Below are 23,958 nucleotides of genomic sequence, written 5' to 3'. Positions count from 1 at the left end.
TTTTCATTAATTAATTTATTTATACACATTGTATTCTGATCCCAGCCCCCTACCTTATCTCATTCCAGTCCCACCCTCACACTCCCTCCCCCTCTCCACCTCTCCTCAGAGAGTGTGGGTGGAGCACGGGTACCAACTCACCCTGGGAAGCAGGACTAAGCATGTCCTCTCCCACTGAGGCCTGTCAAGGCAGCCCAGATAGGCGAAAGGGATCCAAAGGCAGGGAACAGAGTCAGAAACAGCCTCTGCTCTAATTGTTAAGGGACCCACATGAAGAACAAGCTGCATATCTGCTACATATGTGTAGGGGCCTAAGTCCAGCCCAGGCATGTTCTTTGGTTGGTGGTTCAGTCTCTGTGAGTCCCCCATGGGCCCAGGATAGTTTCCTTGATCCCTCTGGTTTCCTCAACCCTTCATCCTACACTTCCACAGGACTACCAAAGCTCTGCCAATTCTTTGACTGTCGGTTTCTACATCTGTTTCCATTAGAATATAGTTATGCCAGGCTCCTGTTTGCAAGAAAGCAGAGTATCATTAATAGTAACAAGGGTTGGATCTTCCCTAATGGGGTGGGTCTCAATTGGTCCAGTCATTGGTATGCCATTCTCTCAATCTCTGCTCTGTCTTTATCCCTACACAACTTACAGGCAAGAAAAATTTTGGATGGAAGGTTTTGTGGGTGGGTTGGTGCCCCCTCTCCACTGGAATGTCCACCCGGCTACAGGAGGTGGCCACCTTAGGCCCCATATCTCCTGCCGCTGAGTCACAGCTAGGGTGACCCCATAGATTCCTGGGAGCCTCCCCTGCCCTAGGTCCCAGAGATGCTGCCCACTGATTCTGTTCTCTCTCCCAGCCTTCACCCTACCCCCCTCCCCATCTCCTTTGTCAGGACCAAGGCTCTGCCTGCCTCCCTGAGGAGTCTTTCCAGCACAATGAACATCCAGCTAACTCTAGAGACAACCAGGTGGATAAAGACCAGCCTGAAAACGCAAAACTAATTTAACACAAGCAGTAAGGCATAATCAGTCAAGCTGAACACAGGATGCTGGAGAATGGCTTCATGGTTAAGGTGTCCAGCAAATTAGGTGCCCAGCCTCAACATTAAGCATAACGCAACTGCCTGTAAGTTCAGCTATAGTGGATCACCTCTGGCCTCAGGAGACCTGCGCTCATGTGCACCTGCCCACACAAAGGCACACATCAGCACACTCAATTAAAAGAATGAAATAAATATTTTTAAAAGATGGATATAGGAGTTAAAACAAAGATTTATTACATAGAGTAGGTTGCCAAAAATTGTATCAATATATTAAATCTAAAAAACTCTGATCCAAGGTTTGTGACCATGAGTTTATTATTAATATGTATATTAATATATCCCTACCACTGTTAAATTATATATATATATATATATATATATATATATATAAAATGCATGTTATAAATAAGAATGTTATATATCCTTGACATATAACCATTAGTTCTTCTGGCTTCCCCATCCAGATATACCATGATGCTACTGATCACTTCCTTATCTCTTGCTCCTCCAGTTCTCGCTTCCCTTGCTCAGCAGTTTTCCAGGCTCATTTTTAAAATCACTGCTTTATATATAATTTACTTCATCCCCTTTTATTCTCATTACACTGTCAAATCCAGAGTCTATGAAGTGTAATCCTCCACACTTTGCATGCTCCTGTACAAGCAAATCTGCATACATTAACCAAGATCTTGCCCTTCCCATTGCCAGCAAAGCCTCTACAGCTTCTTCCTCTTCACTGGATGCCTCTTCTATCGATTGCATTCTCTAAAGTCATATTATTATCCCCAGTGTCATTCCTCTTTTGGTCCATTTACAAGTGGTAGATGTCTGTCATAGCTTATGAACACTGAGTCTGGTATAGTATGGGAACCCTTGCTTCTCACCTCACCATCAAAATATACTATCTCTGTGTTCCCTCCAAGTCAAAATCCAACCCTTACTTAAACCTCACAGCATAACAATTCCCAAATTAAAAAACAAAACAAAAGAAAACAAAACAAACAAACAAACAAAAAAAACCATTTCGCCTCCTCTCTTCCATTTCCTCATGCTTCACTAGTCCTTTTGTGATAGTTCCAAAACTTACGTGGTGCACTTACGTGGTTTTACATCCCTCTAGCCTCTTAGCATCCTAAAACATATCCTTGTATTGATACTGTTTTTATCATTCTTCCAGCCTAGCTCTTATCATTGAACCCTTCACAATCTCATATGTCCTATGATTACCTCCTCTCATCTTCCCTTCATGCCTCATACAAAGACCCCCCCTCTTTTTTACTCAGTAGGTGCAACAGCCATTGATCCTACTACATTTTTGTCCCTTGTCCTCTTTATATCCACATATGTCCACACCTTGATAGAAGTGGCCTGAATATCACAGCTCCTTCCATGATTTCTAGATTCCTTTAGATTATTTCATTTGCAAGACAGTTGAGCAAGTGGCTCCTGTACTACTCAACAAATACTTGTTTTTTGCCTGAATTCTGTCAACCTGGTGTACCACCATTAACTCCTAGCTCAGAGCTATGAGCTCTTTTTTTATGGTTTTGTTTGTTTGTTTTTAGGTTCTCCAATATCTTACAAAGTTTTGCTTTTCAAATCAAGATGCCAATATAATGCTACATGTGTGTCTTTTTATTATTTATAGTCTTTATTACTTGATACTAGTGTAGTCAACCATTTTGATAGAGTGAGAATAAAGTGTCTATTTCTACGTGAATAATAGTTAATAAATATTTCCTTAGTGTTACTAGGAGTAATTAAAAAAATTAGAACTCGTTCTTTTGAACTTTTAGGCCTTGCCATTAGACCTAACCAAGAGCATGATTGAGACAGAAATAATAAAAACATCTTTACCAGTACTTCATGAACTTCCTTCACATTGCCACCCTAAGAAGCCTTTTCACACCTTCTTCCTAGCACCTGTTGCCCCCACGGAATGTTAACACAATATACATCTAACTATGCACATAATGTACACCTCAGAGACTCTACACCAGTGAAATGTTTCTGATATCCACTTAAAATGGGTCAGCTTTCACTTACGGGGAATTATGCTGTTCCCACTGAGAGCTCACAGTCTGTGTAGATTACCACCCTCTCCACTCTGCCCTCATCTGCAGACACGCATGACTCCACCCTTCCATGTAAGCCTTCAGTAGGCTGAGCTGCTACAAGGCTCTGTGCCTTCATGGAGCTCATTTTCATTTAAGCATCTTGATTTGAGATAGAGTCTGGCCTGGGTTTCCTCATACTACAAAACTTATTTCCCACAAGATGATAAAATACCTCACTGTATATTATGTTCCTATTTCTTGGTATTTTTTCAGGGGCTGGGATTTTAACTGAAGGCTTCACACATAAGGCAAGAACTGTACCCAGAGCCATAACCTTACCCTATTACCTTATGCAGTTCTGTAAACTGGTGAAAATAGAAATCATAGAGTGTGAGATATTAACTATAATACCATGTTAACGCATTAATAACAACCAACTGATAGTACATTTACTTCCTTCAAATGAAAAGCAGAGATTATTGTTTATTAACAATGTAGGAATGCATCTCTGGTGCACATTCTTGTTAGCACCGCAGTTGGCTTGGCATTTATAATATATTTCCATGTGTATGCATATTTTATCTTAGCTCATATTCATGCTCCCCTAGGCCACTCCTCATCTGGTGCAGCTGGCAGCTGGATCTCACGTTTAATTCTATGCTACTGTCATTTTTACCACATGGCACTATTGCTGTGGCTTGTTATCTCTCAGCTGTGGTCCTGGGAGAGGGAAAGCCATTCTGCATCAGAATTATAGTGGCTGAAGGTTCTTAGTCAGTTAAAATTCATGTTGTCACTCTAGCATAATTCAGTGTTGCTATCACCGTTTGATGGGTGAAATGTCTAAGATGAGGTTAACGTGAAGAGACTGGCCTTACTGAGTGCTGATTTCAGTGAAGAGTCAGAGTTCTGTTGACTTGATTCTACCGCTGAATTATATGCTCATTGTCATTACACCATGTCAGGTGCAATTAATACTATGTGGACACCTTTAACAAGGCATGGCATATCGCAAGAGAAAAGGAAGAGAATGGAAGGAGAGGCAAGAGCTCTGAAGCAAATTCAGCTGAATGACAGAGGATCTCTTGTAGCCCTGGTCTTCATTGACATGATCATTGATATAGGAAAATCAGCTCCTGTCAGACCACTGTTTAATTATCTAGACTTAATCAATACAAGCGAAAAATCTTCTGATCTGGATAACACCAAATCAAGCTGCTTAAAATGTTATCTGAATATGTTTCTCCAAAAGAAAAACCTTGTGTTCCTTGCCTAAGATAATATATCTGGCCTTTAAGGGAGGCCATGTTATACACAAAACAAGAAATATGCAAATTACACAACTACTAGAGTTCTTCTTACAGGGGAAAAAAGGGCAATGTTTTAATGTTAACCTTGCTGAATTCTATTTATTTGTGATACATATTATAAAAACAGTCTAATCAGCTAACAAACACATTCTAAGAATAAGCATTATCAATGGAAAATGCTGGTTTTTATATTTCTGAATTGAACACGTTAATTGGTCCTGATTACTTGCTTCCATTGCTTGATTTGTGTCTATAACAAAACAAGCAAGCAAAAGAAAAAGGACCAAAGAAAAAGCATAAGAAGAACATATATACACACACATACACATTTGCACATATAAAATTCCATACAAACACAAAACTGGAAACCATAACATATATGCAAAAGATTTGTCAGGATAAAATAGAACCTCCAATGTCATTGGCTTTATTTTGTTAAGTGTGGTTTGTATACCCAGTGTGATTCAACAGCAGAAAACTAAGTTTTCCTTTGTGAGTAGTTATTAATTGGAAATACCTCCTGGGTTAGGGATGGAGACTTGTGTCCCCTCTCAATGCTGGGATCCCCCATTTGCATGAGACCCATGTATAGTCTGTGTATGGTGCCACAGTCTCTGTGAGTTCATGTGTGCATCAGTCCTGCTTTGGTGTCTTCCCTGTCTTTTTCTGTCCACAACTGGACAATATTCAGAGAATCAGAGACCTTGGAAAAATCAGTCTTTTTTTTTTTTTTAATGTGGACATTTTCTTTTTTTTTATTGTTTGTTATTATTAGTTACATTTTATTAACTCTGTATCCCAGCTGTATCCCGCTCCCTTAGGAAATCATGAAATTTGCAAGCAAATGGTGGGAGCTAGAAAAGATCATTCTGAGTGAAGTATCCCAGAAGGAGAAAGACAAACATGGTATATACTCACTTATATAGACCTACAAGATATAATAAACATAATGAAGTCGATAAACACCTAAAGGAGATAAACAAGAAAGCAGACACAAGGTAAGATGATCAATCCTCACTTAGAAAGACAAATGAGATGTGCATTGGACGTATGACAGGAGTCTACCACAGAGGGCATCTGAAAGACCCTACCAAGCAGCGTTTCAAAACAGATACTAAGACTCAAAACCAAACCTTCGGCAGACAGGGAGTTAGTATGTCAGGGAAAGCATAGGAGCCCCACAAGGACCAAATATATCTGGGCACAGGGTTTTTTGTTTGTTTGTTTGTTTTGTTTTGTTTTGTTTTCCTGAAAAAATCAGTCTTAAATGGGATGTCTTCTTCAAATTCTTCCCCTTGGGGCTCAGATCTCCAATTTTGGAAATTCAGCTTGGAGGATCTTCAGGAGCCAGAAAACTAGGAAAAGGCCACTGAGATTGGGGTTTTGGGGACAGGGGACAGTATGACATAGATAATATGAAAGTAGGGATGGGAAATACTGGGGTTTAAAGAGGCAGATTATGCAGACAGCATCATCCCACATGCCACCTTTTCTCAGGAATGTTCTTCTGGGTTGTGTATAAAGAACACATGCTACAGCTGCAGGGAAGGCAAAATCTAAGTCAGATTCATTGAGAGGATGACAAAGAGGGGTGACCACACCTTTGTCAATCTAACAACAGTCCATGGAACTCCACACATGACATAGGACCTAGAACCAGGAAATTAGAGACCCACTGGGACGTATTCTCTATTTAAGGATCCAGATTTTTTTGGTTCTGTTTGTCTCCTTGTGGAGTTCCTGTCCCCTCCAGATCCTTCTATCTCTCCCTTTCCTCATAGATTCCCTGCACTGTGCTCGAAGTTTGGCTATGAGTTTCAGCCTCTCCTTTGATACCCTGCATGGTAGAGACCCTCAGAGTCCCTCTGTGGTAGGCTGTTGTCCTGTTCCCTGTTTTCTTTCTCTTCTAATGTCTATCCCATTTACCTTTCTGAATGAGGATTGAGCATCCTACCCAGGGTCCTCCTTCTTGATTAGCTTCTTCAGGTGTACAAATTTTAGGATGTTTATCCTATATTATATGTCTAATATCCACTTATAAGTAAGTATATACCATGTGTGTCTTTACCTTGTGTAATATTTTAATTGCACATTATACCAACAAAGCAAAATGAACTCTTGCAAAGTGCTTTGTGCAGAGTGGACACTACTCAGTGATAGAATTTTTTTTTAATTCTTTATTAATTACACTTTATTCACTTTGTATGCCCCTGTAGTTCCTTCCTTCCTCCCTTCCCAATCCCTCCCTTCCTCCACCCTCTGCATGCATGCCCCTCCCCAATTCCACTGATAGGGGATGTCTTCTTTTCCTTCCTTCTGATTCTAGTCAATGAGGTCTCATCAGGAGTGGCTGCATTGTCTTCTTCTGTGGCCTGGTAATGTTGCTTCCCCCTCATGGGGAGGTAATTAAAGAGCAGGCCAATCATTTCATGTCAGAGACAGTCCCTGTTCCTATTACCCATTTGGATACTGAACTGGCATGGGCTACATCTCTGCAGGGGTCTTAGGTTATCTCCATGCATAGTCCTTGGTTGGAGTATCAGTCTCAGGAAAGACCCCTGTGCTCAGATTTTTTGGTTCTGTTGCTCTCCTTGTGGAGTTCCTGTCCTCTCCAGATCTTACTGTTTCCCACTTCTTTCCTAAGATTCCCTTCACTCAGCCTAAAGGTTGCCCATAAGTCTCAGGATCTGCATTGATAGTCTGCAGGGCAGAGCTTTTCAGAGGTTCTCTGTATCAGGCTCCTGACTTGTTCCCGCTTTTCTCCTTCTTCTGGTGTCTGTCCTCTTTGCCTTTCTGGATAGGAATTGAGCATTTTAGCAAGAGTCCTCCCTCTTGATTAGTTTCTTTAGGTGTACAGATTTTAGTAGGTTTATCCTATATTATAGGTCTATATGAGGGAGTATATACCATGTGTGTCTTTCTGCTTCTGGGATAGCTCACTCAGGATGATCCTTTCCAGATCCCACCGTTTACCTGCAAATTTCATGATTTCCTTGTTTTTTTTTTGCTGAGTAATATTCCATTGTGTAGATGTACCACAATTTCTGTATCCATTCCTCCACTGAGGGGCATCTGGGTCGTTTCCAGCTTGTGGCTATTACAAATAAGGCTGATACAAACATGGTTGAGCAAATGTCCTTATTGTGTACTTGAGCCTCTTTTGGTTATATGCCTAGGAGTGGTATAGCTGGATCTTGAGGAAGCACCAGATTGCCTTCCAGAGTGGTTGTACAAGTTTACATTCTCACCAGCAGTGGAGGAGGGTTCCCCTTTCTCTACAACCTCTCCAGCATGTGTTGTCACTTGAGTTTTGATCTTAGCCATTATGATGGGTGTAAGGTGAAGTCTTAGGGTCATTTTTATTTGCATTTCCTTTATGACTAAGGAGGTTGAGCATTTCTTTAAGTGTTTCTCGGCCATTCAATATTCCTCTATTGAGAATTCTCTGTTTATCTCTGTACTCCATTTTTTAATTGGATTACTTGATTTGTTGCTGTTTAACTTCTTGAGTTCTTTATATATACTGGATATTAGTCCTCTGTCAGATATAGGGTTGGTGAAGATCCTTTCTCATTCTGTAGGCAGTCGTTTTGTTCTGATGACAGTGTCCTTTGCTTTACAGAAGCTTTTCAGTTTCATGAGGTCCCATTTATTGATTTTTGATCTTAGAGCCTGTGCTGTTGGTGTTGAGTTGAGGAAGTTGTCTCCTGTGCCAATGAGTTCAAGGCTCTTACCCACTTTTTCTTCTAAACGATTTAGTGTGTCTGGTTTTATATTAAGGTCTTTGATCCACTTGGACTTTAGTTTTGTGCAGCATGATAAGTATGGATCTATTTGAATTTTTCTACATGTAGACATCCAGCACCATTTGTTAAAGATGCTGTCTTTTTTCCATTGTATGGTTTTGGCATCTTTGTCAAAAATCAGGTGTCCTTAAGTGTTTGGATTTATGTCAGGGTCTTCTAATCGATTCCATTGATCCACCATTCTGTTTCTATGCCAGTACCATGCAGTTTTTAGTATTGTTGCTCTATAGTACAGCTTGAGATCAGGGATGGAGATACCTTCTGAAGATCTTTTACTGTAGAGAATTGTTTTAGCAATTCTGGGTTTCTTGTTGTTCCATATGAACGTGAGAATTTTTCTTTCAAGGTCTGTAAACAATTGTGTTGGTAATTTGATGGGAATTGAATTGAATCTGTAGATTGCTTTTGGTAAGATGGCCATTTTTACTATATTAATCCTGCCAAGCCATGAGCATGGGAGATCTTTCCATCTTCTGATATCTTCTTCTAATTCTTTCTTCAGAGACTGGAAATTTTTTTCATACAAGTCTTTGACTTGCTTGGTTAGGTTCACACCAAGGTACTTTTTGTTCTTTGTGGCTATTGTGAAGGATGTTGTTTCCCTAATTTCTTTCTCAGCCCTTTGTCTTTTGTATACAGGAGGGCTACTGATTTTTTTTTTTTAGTTAATTTTGTATCCAGCCACTTTGCTGAAGGTGTTAATCAGCTGTAAGAGTTGCCTGGTAGAGTTTTTGGGGTCACTCACGTATACTATCATATCATTTTTGCAAATAGTGATACTTTGACTTCTTCCTTTCCAATTTGTATCCCCTTGATCTCCTTCAATTGTCTTATTGCTCTAGCAAGGACTTCAAGAACAATGTTGAAGAGATACAGAGAGAGTGGGCAGCCTTGCCTTGTCCCTGATTTCAGTGGGATTGCTTTAAGTTTCTCTCCATTGAGTTTGATATTGGCTATAGGTTTGCTGTATATTGCCTTTACTATGTTCATGTATGTACCTTGTATCCCTGATCTCTCCATGACTTTAAACATGAATGGATGTTGGATTTTGTCAAATGCCTTTTCAGCATCTAAGGAGATGATCATGTGGTTTTTCTCCTTCAGTTTGTTTATGTGGTGGATCACATTGATGGATTTCCTTATATTGAACCACCCCTGCATGCCTGGGATGAAGCCTACTTGGTCGTAGTGGATGATATTTTTGATGTGTTCTTGGATTCGGTTTGCAAGTATTTTGTATTTTTGCATCGATGTTCATGAGGGAGATTGGCCTGAAATCCTCTTTCTTTGTTGGGTCTTTGTGAGGTTTATGTACCAAGGTGACTGTGGCTTCATAGAATGAGTTTGGTAGTGTTCCTTCTATTTCTATTTTGTGGAATAGTTTGAAGAGTATTGGTGTTAGACCTTCTTTGAAGGTCTGGTAGAATTCTGCTCTGCAACCATCTGGTCTTGGGCTTTTTTTGGATGGGAGACTTTTGATGACAGCTTCTATTTCCTTAAGGGATATAGGACTATTTAATTGATTTACCTGGTCTTGATTCAGCTTTGGCATGTGGAATCGGTCAATAAAATTATCCATTTCATTTAGATTTTCAAATTTTGTGGCATATAGGCTTTTATAGTAGGTCCGAATTATTGTGTGGATTTCTTCAGTGTCTGTAGTCATATCCCCCTTTTCATTTTTTATTTTGTTGATTTGGATAGTGTCTCTTTGCCTTTTAGTTAGTTTGGCTAAGGGTTTGTCCATCTTGTTGATTTTCTCAAAGAACCAGCTCTTGGTTTCATTGGTTCTTTGAATTGTTTTATTTGTTTCTAATTTATTGATTTCAGCTCTGAGTTTGATTATTTCCAGCTGTCTACTCTTTGGTGTGTCTGCTTCTTCTTTTTTTTTTTCTAGAGCTTTTAAGTGAGCCATTAAGTTGCTTGCATGAGATGTTTCGAATTTCTTCTTGAAGGTACTTAGTGCTATGAACTTTCCTCTTAGCACTGCTTTCACTGTGTCCCATAAGTTTGGGTATATTGTGCCTTCATTTTTATTGAATTCTAGGAAGTCTTTAATTTCTTTCTTTATTTCTTCTCTGACCCCGCTGTCATTTAGTAGCAAGTTGTTCAGTTTCCATGTGTGTGTAGTCCTTTTAATATTTTTGTCATTGAGGTTCAGCTTTATTCCATGGTGATCAGATAGAATACAAGGGATTATTTCAATCTTCTTGTATCTGTTGAGTCTTTCTTTATGACCAACTATCTGGTCTATTTTGGAAAAGGTTCCATGAGGTGCTGAGAAAAAGTTAAATTCTTTTGTGTTTGGGTGAAAGGTTCTGTAGATGTCCGTGAGGTCCATTTGATTTATGATCTCTGTCAGAGTTATTGTTTATTTGTTTAATTTCTGTTTTGTTGACCCGTCCTTTGTTGAGAGTGGGGTATTGAAGTCTCTCACTATTAATGTGTGGGATCTATGTGTGGTTTAAATTTTATTTTACAAATGTGGGTGCCCTTGCCTTTGGGGCATAGATGTTCAGGATTGTGGTATCTTCCTGATGGATTTTTCCATTGGTGAGTATGAAGTGTCCTTCTCTATCTCTTTGGTTGAAAATATATTTTTTTGGATATTAGAATGGCTACTCCTGCTTGCTTCTTGGGTCCATTTGCTAGGAAAACTGTCTTTCAGCCCTTTATTCTCAGGTAATGTCTATATTTGTGCTGTAGGTGTGTTTTTTGTATGTGACAGATTGTTGGGTCTTGTTTACACATCCATTCTGTTAGTCTGTGTCTTTTTATTGGAGAATTGAGTCCACTGATGTTGAGGGAGATTAAGGACCAGTGGCTGTTAGATCCTTTGATATTGATGTTGGCTATGGTAGTGTGTTTGTGTGCTTGGCTACTTTTTGTTTTGCTGTAGTGAGGTTATTTATTTCCTGTATTTTCTTGAAAGTAGTTAGTTTTCTTGGGTTGTATTTTTCCTTCTAGTATCTTCTGTAATGCTGGATTTGTACCAACCTATGTATTGTTGAAATTCGTTTTTGTCATTGAATATCTTTTTTTCTCCTTCTATGAGGAGTGAGGGTTTTGCTGGGTATAGTAGCCTGGGCTGACATCTGTGTTCTCTTAGGGTCTGCATGATATCTGTCCAGACCCTTCTGGCTTTTATAGTCTCTGTTGAAAAGTCAGGTGTGATTCTGATGGGTTTGCCATTATATGTTACTTGGCCTTTTTCCCTTGCAGCTTTTAGTATTTTTTCTTTGTTCTCTATATTTACTGTTTTGATTATTATGTGGCAGGAGGATTTTCTTTTGTGGTCTAATTTATTAGGTGTTCTGTAGGCCTCTTGTATTCTTATAGGCCTCCCCTTTAAGTTGGCCTCCCCTTTAAGTTCAATGATATTATTGAAAATATTTTCTGGGCCTTGGAGGAGGGAATCTTCCTTTTCCTCTATTCCTATTATTCTTAGGTTTTGTCTTTTTATGTTGTCTTGGATTTCTTGGATGGTTTGTGTGAGGATTTTTTTAGATTTATTATTTTCTTTGACAGATACATTGGTTTCTTCCTTTATATCTTCCACACCTGCAATTTTTTTTCTTCCATCTCTTGTAGTATGTTGGTTATGCTTACCTCTGTAGTTCCTGTTTTTTTTTTTTCCCTAGGTTCTCCCTCTCTATGATTTCCTCCATTTGTGTTTTCTTTAATTTTTTCAATTCTGTCTTCTGATATTGAATCATTTTGTTGATTTCCTTCACCTGTCTGACTGTATTTTCCTGTTTTTCCTTCAATTCCTTCACCTGTTTCTTAGAACATTCCTCTGTTTCTTTTATTTCTTTCAGTGATTTAATCGTTTTCTCTCTGAATGACACAAACTATCTGGCTGCATCTTCCTGTATTTCTTTATAGATGGCCATAATCTGTTTTATTATATCTTCCCCTAATTCTTTACACATTTTATTTGCTTCCCCCATTAACCTCTTCATAAGCATAGATGTAAGGTCATCTTCTTGAATTTCACTTATGTTAGGGTGTCCAGGGCTACTTACCCCTGGATAACTTGGTTCTGGGAATGCCATATTGCTTTGCCTTTTGTTGGTTGTGCTTTTTCACTGGCCTCTACCCATCCCTCTGTCTCAGGTGTTGTCTGTTAATTTCTGGTGCCTGCTAGGTCCTGGGGTGGGGAGAATCCACTTGGTGGGGTTCTGAAGTTCTCCTATGCTTTTTGGGTATGGTCGGTCAACTGAATGGTGGTGCTTCTCAGGAATTGTCACAGTTCACTTCAGGTGTATGGACCTGTGTGGTAACTGTCATGTTCAGGAAGGCTCTCCTCTCCTCAGGAGAGGTCCTGGTGATGGCTGCCCTGCCGCTGGGTTTCTTGCTCAGAATTTAGTGAGCAGCAGTTGTTGCTCTTAAGGTGTAATTGTTGGGTGCAGCCCTCTTGAAGAACTAGGTTTTCCCACAGTTTTGTCAGTTCAGCTAGAGATAACTGGTTGAACCTTGGAGCAGTATCTGAGGGCTGTTGTAATGGTGCTCTGGCTTTCGTAAGTCTGAGGATGCAGCTGTGTGCCCCAGTGCCCTAGCGGTACTCAGTAATGGCAGGTGAGCATGGTGCTCCTAGAGGAGCAGTAGAGGGCTAGAGTCTAAATTCTGCGTGAATCCAGAAAGTCTTCTGGAGCTGGGTGTCCTGAGCATTGGACCTGATGATGCCCCCGCTGTGGGGTTTCCTCCTGACAGGGACAGCCAGTCTTTGCTTTGGGGACAGCCTTTCTGCCTGTGATGGCGAGTAGAACCCACAGGCACAGATTTGCCTGGCTCTGCCTTTCTGGCGATTGGGTGCCTGGGCATCTGCTGAAACTGGGTAATTTTTCCCTGAGACCTTTTCGGGGTGGTGGTATCAGCTGAATGCTCTGAGATCAGACCAGTTGTTCCCCTCCCTGTGGGTTTGCACCTGACAGAGAAACTCAGTCTCTGGTGCCCTGGGGCCCAGAGTTCTATCTGGGGCAGCAAGTCAGGCATGCAGGCAGGACTTGGTGATGGTGCCTGGGTCCCTGGCTCTGGCTCTGGGCTGGCTCCTGGGTGCCCGTGGAACCCCAGGTCTTTTCCAGGGAATGTCTGGGGACCTAAGGTCGGTCCCAGTTTCCTGCACCATGGGGTTATCTCTCGACTGGAAATCTCAGTCTCTGATGTTGTGGTGCCCACAGTTTAGTCTGGGACAGTGATCAGAGCATGCTGGCATGTGGCTCTGGGCTGGCGACCAAGTGCCTGGTGGAACCGGGATCTTTTCCATGGTTTAGCTGGGTGAGTTAAAGCTGATTGAATCCCCCGCCGTGGGGTATCCTCTCACCTGGGAAACACAATCACTTGTGTTTTAGGTCCACGAGTTCTGACTGCTGGTCTCTGTGCCGATCCTGCTGTGCTGCTGGTCAGAACGAGAGTCGTCTCTGCTCTGCCATCTTGCTTAATCCCTCAGCGATAGAATTTAAAAGAATCAATTGAAAAGATATTTATCAATAACCTATTAAAAGAATAATTTATGGTGCACACCAAACTGTCCAAAGAATGTACAAAAAAATGAAGTCATTGTAAAGACATATCCTTTTCACTGTGCTATGTCATCACTCCTTAATTTGTGAGATGTTCACCAGTTGTTTGATGAGGAGCTTATTTCAGAAAGGAAGTTTGAGGTAAAAATGTACATTTAAGTTAATCTGTGCCTGTACTTTGACAATACCAAATCTCTTCTGAGTCAACTAGACACTTGAATGACTGTCAATTACAGTTTCAAAAAGAGTGATATAAAACAGGGTAGAGTTTTCAGTTTGGGATCCACAGCTCTGACAGACACTGGCCTGTCTGAATCTACTCTCACCTTAAAGAAGGAACTATTCTATACCTGCCTTTCCTTGCCACCACAACTACTGGAACATTAAGCAGCATGCAAATGAGTGTCTTCTGAACATTTCATCTCATCAATAAATGAAGGAATGCATGCATACCCAATGTAGACTTTTCTGTACCTGAAGATGATGGCTCATGGCATCCAGCAAGGCAGTGTTCCACATTCAGCTGTCTTGCCCAGATGCAGATAATGGATTCCTCAAGACCTCAGGAATAGAAAGATGTTAAGACCAGCAAAGATAGTCTATTTAAATTTATGGAAAGGGAGAATGGAGACAAATTCAGTGACTTTGGGGAAAGGTAAATCTGTCTCTTTAGTTTGAATTTTCCGTTTTAGACACACTTAACAATAAGTATAAAGACAATTTCATGGTGACAAACAGAATCTTTTCTCTGCAAGGAGAACCTCTTTCTCTATTCAGTACACCAAATATAACCCAACAAGAAAGAAGAAACAGTACAAAAATTGAGAAGTATGGGAACAGTCCTTTATCTCTTAACAAGCCCTTGAGGCTTATTTGCAGCTCTGAAAGTGTCTAGGAAACCACTGGTGAGTGTGTTCTGCTGGCCTCTAAACCTAAGTTCCTAAAGAGGAGTCACCACCTCAGCAATCAGAACACAGTAGTGTTAGAACCTTCTCCTTCACTGTGTGTTTACCATTGAACCTCAAACATGACTGAATTCAGAAGGGAAGGTAGGAGGAGTGGAAAGATGCTGTTTGTCTTAGGAGGCTGGTACCAGAGAGGCTGTCAAACTTTAATTGAGGTTAAGAAAGAATCACCCTTTGGGCAGTTGGATATTTTCCACAAACTGCATTGGCACTGCTCAGAATGTTCTAGCAAGCAGCTAGTTCCAGAGACAAACTCGTAGCCTATCTTAAAACAAGCTCCAATTACTAGGAATTTCAAGCAAAAATCCTACGTTACTGGTAGCGATTTGGCATATGCTGTGAATAAATCAATCAGGAAGTCCATTAATGGTGTACTGTACATTGGATGGGTAGGACCCTGAGTTTGGAATCTGGGGACCTTGTATTTTCACTCCAGGCTCCATACAGCCTCACTAAATACTCACAAAACAAAAATCCTTTTGAAACAACAAACTAAGTTTGTAACAATGGCTTTCACAATACAGACTAACATTTAAAAAAAAAAAAAGATTCTGACACATGCCCTAGGGTACAAATATTCCACTCTACATTTTGCAGCTCAAAGAGGGTAAGAGCCTTGCAAGAGAGCCCATAGTCAAGGGCTCTCGTGCTAGTATTCCACGGCATCCTCAATTATCCCAAACTTCACCTTCCTGCCAAACTCTCACCTTGCTGTTTTAAGATGTAGTAAGCCAATTTTCAAAGTCCTCATTATTATAGATTTACACTGCCAAAAAAATTCCTATCAGAATTGAAGTTATTAGGGGTTACTGTTGCACTTCATTGGTGGTCATTATGTGGCAACGCTCAGTCCTTTCTGGGAGGAAGTGCAGCCTGGAAGTCTGGCGTTTCTGGTGGGGAAGGACCAAAGTCAATAGCAGGGGATAAATAGCATCGCAGCGTACACTGCCAGGGAACTGCGCATATCTGCCAAAAGCACAAACAGCTATTTTGCTTGGCTTTTTGGTTCCTAATTACCAAACAAGTAGAAGAGGCAGGATTTATTAGCGGCTTTCACTGTTTTCAAAAATTAAAAAAAAAAAAAACACTAAAGCCACTAGTGCTTATATGATTAAGCTCTGTATGTATACATATAAACTGAATTCATGTTTGATTATTATAAATAAAAAGAAACATAACAAATTAGGTTGAAAATTTTATGGCTCAATGCTTGATATCCTTAAATATTACGGTTGTCATAGAATCAAAGCGGCATGGCCAGAACCTTTGGGCTTCTAAGCCAGGAGACTGTCACTTGAGAATTCCTCATCAGCATCCTAAGAAACTGAGACATCCAAAGATCAGAGCCTTGCAGAACTGTGCCAGTGGCTTATGGCTGCAAACTAGCTACAGACAAAACAAAGAGTGGGTCTTAAGTTTTTTTTTTTTATTCCCTACATAGAACAGTATTTTGCTATCTTAAAGACACAGCTTTGGACAAGAAGATAATTAAAAGAAAAATATGCAAGTTGATACTTAGAAGCTAGAATGAAAAAAAAAAGAAAGAAAAACGTATCTTAAGATAAAAATGGGGAAAAAAAATCAACAACCACAGAACTATCCTGACATACCTAAAACTCAAATCTGTCTCAGTTTCTGATCATGTATATAGATATTTTAATTATGTTTCTAAGAACTTCAAGCATGAATGTAGTGTATTTTGCTCATATTTATTGCCCCTGCTCCTTGTACTAGCTTCTGCTGGATCCACTTTTCTCTCCTACCCTGATTCCAACTTGATGAATTTTAAATTTTAAAGCCCACTGAGTCCAACAAGTGGGATAGGTGTGAGATCATCCCCTTGAAGCATGATTGGCCTACAAGAGAGCACACCACTAAAAAAAATCAACTCTGCCCCTCCCTCCATACCCTACCAACTGGAAAGAGATCCTGAGCTAGGGCTGGGAGCTCATTAGCCCCTTTCTGATCCATGCTGGAATGATGATTTTTGTAGGCCTTATGTAGGAATTCTCAGCAGCTCTCACTTCATGTTTGTCCTGTTGTTCCCAGAAAACAGTCTCATCCCAATATTCCCCAACATTTAGCTCTTCCAATCTTTCCAGTCTTCCCATGCCCCTTTGCAATGCTTTCTCTGCCTTGCAGAGGTGTGTGTAATACAGACATCCTTCTTATGGCCTACCACGCCACGGACATTTATTCTCTGTATTTCAACTAGTTGTCAAAACTAGAGTCTCTGTGTTAACCGCTGTCCACTGCACAAATAAACTTCTCTGATAAGTCAATTCTGTGAGATCTAATCTACTGCTACAAGGAAGACATATTTAGAGAGCAATATGAAGCTGTGTCCATTTAGTAAAATAATATTTGTAAGTTCAGCCCTGTTGCCTATGAGCTCCCTGGCCCTGAGTTCTTGATTACAGTAACAGGCACATGTTTCCACCTGTGGACTGGGTCTTAAATAAGGAAGTTTTTGGTCACCCCACCACATTCCTGCCAGTATTGCAGCAATGGGCATATGTTACCAGTTTGCTTTTTTTTAATTTAACTTTTATTAATTACACTTTATTCATTTTGTATCCCCCATAAGCCCTTCCCTCCTCCCCTCCCAGCCCCACCCTCCCCCTCCTTCTGCATGCTTGCCCCTCCCCAAGTCCACTGATAGGGGAGGTCCTCCTCTCCTTCTTTCTGATCTTAGTCTATCAGTTCTCATCAGAATTGGCTGCATTGTCAGGGTTCTAGGTTATCTCCATGAATAGTCCTTGGTTGGAGTATGAGTCTCTGGGAAGTTCCCAGAGGGCCTCTGAAAGCCTCTGCTGTGCAGACTCTCAAAGCAAATGCTGAGCCTGATGACCAACTGACGGGCAGAGTGAATGGAATTTTAGGTAAGAAGTGGGAAATAGCAAGAGCTGGAAAGGACAGGAATTCCACAAGGAGAGCAACAGAACAAGAAAATTTGAACCAGTTTGCTTTTTATTGTAACTCACTGGGCTCATACCTGGATCAGACTGTTGATGACTTTTCTCCCCAAATGGACAGAATAGCAGTAGGCACTGTGAAAGCTAGCCAACAGAGAGGAAGCACCCCAATTGGTACCAGCTGGGCTTCTCCAAATCTTATAATAAAAGTATGTGCTGTCCTCACATCAGCTTCTGGTGGTCAACCAAAAGCAATGGCGAGAGTCTGTATTATTTGGTGTGTGTCCAGGACCCCAAAGACCATAAACAGCTCAAGGGGAGGTATCTGACACCTGGGACTGACCTTTTTATTTGTCAGCGTATGGGTTCTGAGAGGAGAACCTTGCCCTGTGTGGAGTAGTTTTACTCAATCTGGTGTGTCTGTGCGTGCTGGTGGTGGTGGTGGTGGTGAGAGGTTTCCATATGGCTTTCTCATGTACTCTTAGTTGTCCCTCCTTCCTACCTTCCCTCTATTCTTTCCTCCCATCTCCTCCCTACTGAAATCTCTGCCCCTGACCCACCCCCACACGCCATTATTTTCCTTTCTATGATCTGTGTTATACTTTTGTCACATCCCTTGAGATCTTTTCCTTCCCACCAGTGCTTTTATAAAACGCAGAAAAGTTCTCTGCCTATACAAAAGGCTACTCAACTTTTAAGTGAAGTAATAATAGAAATTTCTGCTCTCTACATGCTGCTGCCCTCTTGTCCCAATTCCTTCCTTCCTTTGCACTTATCTTCCCTGTCCTAACTAACTAGAGACTCTCTTTTCCCCTCCCCACTCCCTCATCTGATTACTGGTACCCTCCAAGGCCCCTAATTTACTGCCTTCTACCCACTCCCTCTCTGGAAATGGTCCTGTTTTACTTTACTGGTTCCTGCAGTTATTGTAGGATGTGAACTCACATCTGAAGATTGAAAGCTAGGAACCTCAGAGGGAAGAGTTAACCTAAACACATATACACACACTTTGTGTGATGATAACCTTTCTGAAAACAACTAGTAAGTACAGGAATTCTATTAGAAAACAATACTAAAGGAAATTTAGATTAAACAAGGCATTTTAATTTGGCTTTATATTTATTCTGATACGAAAGAATGATTTACATGACTGATGATTTGTTCATGTGGATCATTCAGGAGATCTGTGTAAAGCAAAGTATGTAATAGAGACAATTTAAGAACTAGTGGAGAGCAGTAATATAATACATGTTTTGGTAAGTATAAATCCTACATCTACTGAAAATACCTCAAAAATATATTTTTATATATCTCACACTTAGCATGACTAAATGGTAATTCAATTAGGTCTCTAATTTCTGTTTAGAATGTAGAGGAGACCTAAAGATGCAGAGCAATTACATAAACCTGAGCCATTAGAGGCATTAAATAACATACACATAAACATAAAGAGTTTATTTTAAGTAAATCCAATATCCTGATGTCAAAGCCACAAATTATGAAATTGTGTTTGGTTTGCATCCTAACACCAAAACTTCAAGATGGGATCCCTGATTGACTAAACTGCTTTCTACAGCCACAGTTAAGACTGGGCCAAGCCACATATTCAGACAAACACATCAATGCATAACCGTTGCTGATGTCATTGTGGTCAGTGGGCAGAGCGCTGGAGAGACCCCACAGTCACTTTCAGATAGGGCTTCAGGATAAATCATCTAAATTAGGTCAAACATGGAAAACTAAATGTTTTGCTGTTTAATTGAGGTTTGTTATTGGTCATCTTATCAGAATAAAATAACATGCGGGTTATGGCATATTTTTGAAATATGCAGAAAAATAGAAGGTTTAAGAAAACCGTGCAAGAATGCAAAAGCCTCTTTTAACATCATAGGTAGCGGCTGTGTTTTTCTGTGTGGCTCTTTTCCCCTTTGTGCCCTGTACTTGCCATCTCACAGAAAGGGCACAGTGCAGTACCCACAGGTGGGAAGACTGTGCCTGTAGTGCTGGGCAGTACCAAAGCGTCATTCTCTCTGCTGATTATTCTTTACCAAGTCATTTGACCTGAATTGATTATCAAAAATAAAAATTATACTGGCTGAGTGATATTCTTGTTTAATACATTATTGAGGTAGTAGAATATAAAATTAAATATACAGTTCCTTTCACTTACTTAATACTGATGTATGCATTGTATATTAATTTTTTTTAATTTGTTATTCTGAAAACATGAAATAATGGTTTTTTGAAAAAAAAGCTGCTGCTCTGGTCTTTTATGTTAAAATAGTGTGTGTGTGTGTGTGTGTGTGTGTGTGTGTGTGTGTGTGTTTGAAATAGAAATATGGAGAGAGACAGAATAGGGAGATGTAAAGAATAAGCCTCCTCAGTCCCACTGTGCAAGGACCACAGGTTAGAACCCATTTTGTGCTACGGAACAGCATGCACCAGATATCCTCCTCGTCACCATACTTGGCATTGTTATTGACAGCAATTGACAACATTTATATTATGGAGGCTTTTTGGGCAGCTGTTAAGTGGCCAGAGTTTTTTAAATTGTTTTTTCATAGTCTTGTTTTTCTCACTGTGTGACCCTTACTGGCCCACTTATATTTTTTTCTTATTTTATTTTTGAGATTATCGTATAATTACATCATTTCCTGTTTCCCCTTCTTCCCTGAGAACCGTTCCATATACCCTCCTTGCTCTCTTTCAAGTTCATGATCTCTTTTTAAAAATGAATTATTGTTACATATTTACTTACATATATGTGTGTGTATTTCTAAATGCGTGAGTACAACTTGCTTATAACATTTCCTGTACGTATATTTTCATAGCTGGCCATTTTGTATTTTATAGCCTATTGGTGTTCTTTTCCCTATGGAAGACTGCTTCTCCTGCTCTGAGCTTTCTTAGTTGCCTGTAGTTATTTGTGTAGAGCTGAGGTCTTTGCTCCATTCATGTTAGCATGTCTATTGTTGTCCTCATTCTGTGGCCAAGTTGGTAAGACTTTTTTTGGTTATAGTTTCTAACATCGTTAGGAGACACCATCTCACAGTAAAATCCATCTCCTGGCTCTTACAGTACTTCCACCGTGTATTATATACTGATCCCTGTGCTGTGTAAGAGCCGTATGGTAGCTATATCCACTGGGACGAGGCTTCACAGCTCTGCATTTTGATTGTTGTGGTTTTCTGTGATGGTCTCTGTCTGTTGCAAAGAGTGTTCTTCTGGAAGAGTTGTGAGAGCAACACGTATCTATGTGTATGAAAACGAATATTTAAAATGTAGATAGGGATTATGCAGCCGTAGTATGGTGGTGGTTGTAGGTTCTCCTCCAAGAGCCATGAATTTAACTAGTCCTGGTTAGTTGGCTGGGTTTCCAGGTGCGAGTTCCCTGTTGTTGAGTGGTTCTGGAGTGCAGTTAGAGAACTGTTGGTTACTGAAAATGTCTGTGTGCCACTCATGCACCCAGGGTAACGCTGGTCATTCATGTGGTTCATGGGCATCATAGCTGTGTAGGATTGTTGGCTGTTTCCCTCTTTGTTTAAATTTTATTTTAATTTTGTATATGAATTACAGTTTATTCGTTTTGTATCCCAGCTGTAGCCCCCTTCCTCATTCCCTCCCTATCCCACTTTTAGGATGTTGTATGGTGCCTTCTAGTATCATGAAAGCTAGTCCTCAGGGAGGAAGCATTCAGGTCGCTTCCAACTCAGGGTCCTCTTGGCTCTGTGTTTGAAGATCATGGTGCGTTCAACAACAGGGACTCATCTTCCACCTCTTAGGGGCAACTTAGGAAAATTGCAATAGCCTTTACTATTTTGGGAGTCTCTTGGGTATCGTTGACCAATAACTCAAAAGAGGGTTATCATGCCTGGGGTAGAAGTTTTATTTAGATGTTTAGGGCCCTCGGAGGGAACATTATCAGTCCAGATGGGAATTTCATTTAAACCATGCATGTATATTTATATGCCAACCTATATGTGTTATAGGCATTTTTAGGTAGATATTGAAGAGTATGATTCATTAAGACTTTTTCTAGACATACGTACTATTATTTTACCCAATTCCATCTTCCTCTCTACCTCCTCCTCACTAATGAGAGACCCTTGTTTTCCCATTTCCCTCATTAGATCACTGGTACCCTGCAATGTTCCCCTCCATTGCTCTCATACCCACCCTCTGTCTGAAAAAGGTCCTGTTTTACTTTGCTGGTTTCTGCAGTTGCTACCTAATCTGTACTCACATCTGAGGATTGAAAGCTAGCAGCCCCAAATGAGAGAGAAGAGTTAACTTTTGTCTGAGTCTGGGTTATCTCATAAAAAAATACCTTTTTCTAGTTCCATAAAGTTACCTGAGAATTATGTAATTTTATTTTTTCATTGCAGTTGACTATTATTGCATGGTGTGTATTACCTACCACATTATTATTATCCGATCATCAGTTGGGTTGTTTCTATCTCCTAACTACTGTAAATAGAGCAAAAATGGATATGGCTGAACATACCTGTGGAGCAGGTTGTCAAGTCCTTGGGCACATGCCAAGGAGTGTAATAGCTAGGTTATATGGCAGATTGATTTTTAGGTTTCAGATCCACACTGACACCAGATTGGCGGGACCAGTTTGCAGTTTCACCAACAGCGAATACAGGTTCTCTTTTCCCCACCTTTCCTCCAGCATTTGTTATTGTTCACTGTTTTATTAATCTTTGCCATCCCTAATGGGGTATCTGGAAATCCCAAAGCTGTTTTGATATGCATTTCCGTTATTGCTAGGGATGATGAACTTACCTTTTCCTGCAGTCTTTCTGTTAGGCTCAGTCCTTTCTTCCTGTATTTCCTTAGGTTTAGTTTGTTGAATATAAATGTTTTAGGCCATGTATATCATGGAAATTTTTTCTTTCTCTTTCAACTCTAAAGGAGAGTTTTGCTGGGTATGTTAGTCTAGATTGGCCCTAATGGTCTTTTTTATATTTTTAATTTTTTTTTTTTTTACTTTGAATTGTTTCTTTTCCCCCTCATACCTTCTCTCCACCCTTGCAACCTCCCCACCCCAACAGTGACAGGGAAAAAAAAAATCACTGTCGAAGCTGTAGAGTTTTATAGTGTGTCCCACAGTATACCATTTTGTCTGCACTTTTTTTGCTTGCAAATGTTCATTGCAATGGCTCGTTGGTTTGATGTAAGCTCTCTGGCTTCTGCTACTATATCAACACAGGAACCTCACTGGGACACCTCTCGGATATCCTGTTCTTGCCTTGTGTCATAGAGATCCTGTAGTTTTGGATCTGTAGAACCCGTCCCTTCAATCACGCCAGCAGTGGTAGATGCAGGGGTAGGCCAATTCAGAGCCCTGAATCTGGGCCTAGGAGGTATCCGAGATGGTCATCCCTTTGGCTCTCCCATTCTCATGCCCTCTGAATCTGCTCACCAACAATGCCCCCCTCCCCAAAAACACACAAGTGAGGGGAGAAAGGCATCTTTCGCTCTGCTGCTCTGCTCCAGTGCCACTGCCCAGCAGACAAGAGGCAGGGCCAGCTCTCCTGCACTTACTCCACAGGGCTGGCAGACCTGCCACCCCCATATCCAGGGTCAGCTCTAAGGTGCTGTTCAGGTAAGCTGCAGGGCCTGCTCTCCCAAGGGCAACAGCTGGTGAGGGACAAGGCCAGTTCTCCTGTCCGGTCATGTCACCTCTGGGGGGACAAATGGTAGAGCCAGCTTTCCTGCATTTGTATCCTTGGGCTGACTTACCCAAAACTCCTACACTGTGTGGTGAGCACTGAAGCTGGCGAGGGCCGAGGTCTTGCTCTCCTGTCCCCAAGGCCAGCTCTCCCATGATTCCCACGTGAGGAGTGGTACCAGTTCTTCACAGACCTTAGACATCAACGTGTTCCTAAGTAGCAGTCCCCAGGGATATCTGCCTGGCCCTTGATGATAACAGACCCCTGCTGTTGCAGGGACACATCCCCAGATGTGGCTCCTCGTGGCAGCACAGGGCAGGACCTTACTGTGGTTGCAGGTGGTATCACTGGCTGCTCACATCAGGCTGTTTCTCCTCAGTCTTGAGTATCCACTTCTGCTTGTCTTCATTGTGCCCACACCCTCTATTTCTTTCTCTTTCCATCAACACTTACTTTCTCCTCTTAGTGGCACCAGGCGTCTCTGAGTGGGGTCATCTCAGGAGCGGTCTCAGGAGTGCCATGCCTGCTTGTGCATTATGGCACTGGACAGGGAGTCCTCTCAGGCATGGTCTTCCCTCCTAGGCCTATGCAGCATCTGACTGGTGCTCATCTCAGGCTAGCACCTGTCTGTGAACCCATGACACAGGTCTAGTCATCACCTCAGCC

At 41.0% G+C, this 23,958-nt stretch overlaps 1 protein-coding gene across 2 annotated transcripts in view; it reads left to right on the top strand.

The window, feature by feature from the left end:
• The window catches only part of Cntn1 (contactin 1), a 311,867-nt gene that overhangs the window by 278,984 nt on the left and 8,925 nt on the right, over positions 1-23,958 (top strand). The window lies entirely within an intron of this gene.

This window comes from Meriones unguiculatus, chromosome 8 (assembly GCF_030254825.1).
Source record: "Meriones unguiculatus strain TT.TT164.6M chromosome 8, Bangor_MerUng_6.1, whole genome shotgun sequence".
Taxonomy (NCBI): domain Eukaryota; kingdom Metazoa; phylum Chordata; class Mammalia; order Rodentia; family Muridae; genus Meriones; species Meriones unguiculatus.
This window is presented reverse-complemented; position numbering and strand designations above follow the sequence as displayed.